The sequence below is a fragment of the Etheostoma cragini genome, chromosome 12 (assembly GCF_013103735.1).
Source record: "Etheostoma cragini isolate CJK2018 chromosome 12, CSU_Ecrag_1.0, whole genome shotgun sequence".
NCBI lineage: Eukaryota > Metazoa > Chordata > Actinopteri > Perciformes > Percidae > Etheostoma > Etheostoma cragini.
In genome coordinates, this window is record NC_048418.1 from 25,683,819 (window position 1) to 25,688,248 (window position 4,430).

The 4,430-nt window shown below is 42.6% G+C and overlaps 1 long non-coding RNA gene across 1 annotated transcript in view; it reads left to right on the forward strand.

Annotated features, from left to right (window-relative positions):
- Positions 1-3,529: 3,529 nt before the first annotated feature.
- Positions 3,530-4,430, forward strand: part of LOC117954849 — a 17,904-nt gene continuing 17,003 nt past the window's right edge. Inside the window, exon 1 of the long non-coding RNA XR_004658905.1 lies at positions 3,530-3,541. This is a non-coding gene — a long non-coding RNA (uncharacterized LOC117954849). The remainder of the gene's footprint in view (positions 3,542-4,430) is intronic.

Consider the following 4,430-nt stretch of genomic DNA (forward strand, 5'->3'; position numbering starts at 1 on the left):
ACAAAACCCTCTTAGATCTCCTTCCCAACATTATATTATAAAAACACAGCTCCTTTCCTCCTTCCTTAAACTGAACAACTGCCATGTGGAAACTGGTCAACTGAACAATCAAGTTTTAAACACGTCATCAGCGATGTGAAACGATTTGGACACCAGAACTAGTTAGGTTTTCTTTTTTAACGCGCCACAAACCCCCGTCTCCTGTGTTTGTTTAGTGTGGATCAGTTGAAGTACATTTCCAGGTTAAAGCCTGCCATGATCCCTTCACTAGGGGAAACACAACCCAGTCTCACTGCAGTTATTTAGATTCATTGCTTCGTGTACAGGTCGTGATTTTCAAACGTGACCATTTCCCAAACTGCCATGACACTGGGCTGCTCTGGGGGGTGCAACCAACACCACAGACCGGTGACAACAACGCGTCGGACGCCCAACTCGCTACCATAATCGTTCTTCGATCACAAAACAGCCTTCCCATGAAATACATTTCTTTAAAATTTGTAATCAACAGACAAAAATAACAACATTCACACCCAACTTGTCACATTCCATATCACTTTGAATGCATTTATTTATTTAATTGTGTGCGAGGTGTATTAGAGCTATAATGTGTTTTTAAGTTATTCATCTGACATTTCCTCATGTAAGAATATGTTTAAGGAGTTTAACCTGACTTCCTCCTACATGTTTGATGGTCAATAACATGCATCAGTGCATCGCCCGTAACCACTGGCAACCACTATCCCAGCGCTGCGGACGGCCCTGAGTCGGAGAACTGCCTTTGAGTGACTTGTGAGCGGGTCGAGTTCGGTGCGAATGAATTTCCTCCCGGGTGCTTTGGATGATTCAGTTTGATTGATGGCATTTTCTCAACTCAGTGAGGACCGGGAAATTGCATCACAAAGTGAGCCAATGAAGTCGCGTGATGAAGAGTGTCTTATCTGCGCATTCAGTGTGTCATTCTGTGTGTGAGTGTGTTTGTGTTTGTGTGTGTGTGTGCGTGGTTGTGTGTTCGTGTGTGTGGATGGTTAGGTTTGCAAGTGCACATTCCCACTTAAATGCTTGTCAATGTGTGTGTGTGTGTGTGTGTGTGTGTGTGTGTGTGTGTGTGTGTATGTTGGGAGGGAGGTTTGAGGGTAGAAGTGGGTCATGCCTAATCAAGGGAAAAGACATCTCTATCAGTGGCTGCTCTCGACAGATGATAACCAAACAATGATCTTGTCTGACATCTTCTCATTCATTCATAATGATGTTTGCTGTGAGGGAGCGTGGGTCTGATCTGGAGATAAATCCTTCTGAAGATACAAACGTACTTGATTTGACAAAGTTTTCCCTTGGGATGAAGATCCCACGTGCTCCATAAACCCATCTGAAGGCATTGATGCTCTAATCAGCTGCCTGGGAGTCAGTGCTGTGTTAGAATAAGTGGAAATTGAAAGGAGCAAATCGTCAGGTGAAAGGGTCAGGGCCACATCACGTAGATACCGTTAACTCTAAACAGATGATTAGAGAATAATGTGGTGAGATGGACGGCTGCCACAGAATTAAATCAGAGCTAGGAGAAAATGTGCAGTCAGGCAAAATTAGCTGAAAGCTGAGGGAGAAACCAAAATTCTAAACTCTATTTTCAATTCATAATGTTCAGAGCATTTTGCTATGTGATTAAAAACAAAAACTACTCCAAATGTTTAAAGGATGAGATAAATGTAGGTTCAATTGTCAATTTCAATTTAATTTATAGTGTCAAATCACATCAAAAGATATCTCAGAACACTTTAAAGATAGATTTTAGAAAGACCCAACAATTCCAACAATTGGCATGAGTGCTGGTAGTGACAGCGGAAAAGAGAGCTTCTTAACCTCCCCAGCGGTAAGGAACACGTCCCCCCGGCGTGGGACACCCAATTAGTACAGCAGAATACGCATAATTACAAGGCAAAGGCACTTTATGACAGCAGTAAAACAAAAGGACTCGGCAGTCCAATTCACATAGTATACTTCCACAGAAAGGGGGTTCGGTAGGGAAACCACAGTACCTGGGCACTTCAGACCCCCTTAGGACCTAAACGAGAGGAGAAAGAAACGGAACAGGGTGGGTTAGAGGGGCGGATTATAGATAAATAGATAGATATGTTTGAGGTGTGGCCTATTGCCCCGGGTCAGTTGTAAACAGACAGCAGAGAAATTCTTCCCAGAAACCCTCTATCCAGTCGTTCACATTTAAAAAAACTAAAGATTAGAGAAAGAACAGTTTTAAAGAAGAAATAATAAACATTGGAAATATGTTATTTCTTATCTTTTCAATCTAACCCCTAATATTTATTCTGTGACACATGGGAAATCCCAACCTGGTCTTGTTGTGAACTACAGCTTTCAAATCCCAGCTGTAATGGAGTGGGTTAGACAGGAATCCAGGGATTTCTTAGAACCCAAAACTTTTACCGAGCCATAATTTGTACCCAAGACCCTTTTATCACAGAAACCCATATCATTTTAAGAAAATATATACAGTAAGTGACAAATGAATGTCCTATCACAATGCCTTTAAAGCTAATCTATCAAGTCGACACTGAATGCCCGTCTTGAATCGCACAGATCAGCGCTTCGCTCCCCACTCCTGACTTTCTGGATGTTGTGTCAGCAAAGCACTGCCAACTGTGTCAGGGATTACAAACTGTATGTGGCCACTACAAATTCTTCACTGGCACTATTAGACCGCTGTTATATTGGGCCTTGAACCCCTCCCCCCGATCTCATCTGACACTCCCCTCCTCCCCCTCTACAACTCCCCAGGCAAAGCAGCGGCCCTATTTTCGGCCTCTGGGCCCAATGCTTGACATACTAATTATATAACAGCGATGCAAGCGTACTTTTTTGCTGCTCCATTTCTTTTCTGTGCCATAGTTTCGTGTTACACTCAGTCTTTCTTCATCAGCACAGGGCCCTGCAGAGCTCCTTGTGGGCTTCTGCTCCTCCTGAAGATTTACACACACTGTCTGTGGCACGCTGGGGGTAGGGGTGTTATGGCTTCATTGCTTCACACATAGAGACGTACTTCCTTTGGTACATTGGTGTATTCTGGCCTATTAACCCTCAGCAGCTGAGTGATGCATGTTGCATAAAGAATTGCTACAAGCCCTGTGCCACCACCCACAATGCAATGTGAAAAAGTTGGTTAAAATGCATTGAATTAAATCTTTAAATTGACACAGATGATTTTCTATCAAAAATACGGAGGCTACTACTGAATTATCTTATCAAAACTTTAGAACATAACAAAATGCTGTCGAGTAACACAAAATCTACACAACAATGACCAAAAAATATAAATGTGCAAATGTATCCCTATGATGTATTGTTTTTGAAAATATGCATGCAGAAATTCCTTTGTACATTAGACACAATATAACAATAAACACATGAATCTATGTAAATCCAAGCCGAAGGGCTGCGGGGAGTTTTCAGTAACAGGTTTTGCTGAAAATGATTGGTAGCGAATTGCAGCATCTGTATCTCTTGCGGTAAATGTGCAAGTGTTCCTGTTTGAAGTAGCTAGCAGGAGTTCAAACATATGTGCATACGTTTGCATCAACAGGTTATTACTATGTGTGTGTTTTGCCTTCCTACAGTTGCTTAATACATGTGGTCATTCCACACAAACAAACATACACGTGTCATTATTATGACAAAAAAAAGAGATTTTCTCTGTGTTGGGCACAGGTCAGGGCTGTTGGGCCGAGCTGGGACAGACCTATCTCCACAGCGCTGTGGAGATAGGTCTGCACTGCCAGACTATATATTTCTATACCCGCCTGTCACAGTGTATTTCCATTTAAAAGTATTTTAATGCCGGTTTGACTTCATGCCTGTCAGTATGAATCCGATTACTACATACAGCTAAATGCATGTACGCACCTGCTTGATTGTGTTAGTGTACATGCATGTGCACGTGTCATGAACACACTGGAAGCAGCTGACTGTGAGGAATGGCTGTGTGTGTGTGTGCGTGTGTGCGTGCGTGCGTGCATGTGAATAGGTGCAGCTGATAAACAAGGGAGCAGCTGACAGAAAACATTATTCAAATCACACTTATCCTCTCTGACTGCTAAAACCTGACATTTATCTGCAACATGAGCCACTGCTGAAAGCAGTAACACACACCAACACACATGCTTGAACGGAAGATTTGGACCACTGTTTGCACTCTCATTCCCATAAGCCCTTGTGGGATTCGACTCTGGTCCCCTGCAAAGTGTTGTTATTGTTGCTCTGTTATTAATCAAATATGTAATTTGGGCCGATGCCAGATTATTGGCAGAGACAATGAAAAGGGGCTGATTTTCGTGGAGTGTCCTCTGTCCTTTCTCTATGTACTCTGTTGTTACTTTGGGGACTGTGCTCAAGGATTTTGGAGTGTTTGTCTAGTACTC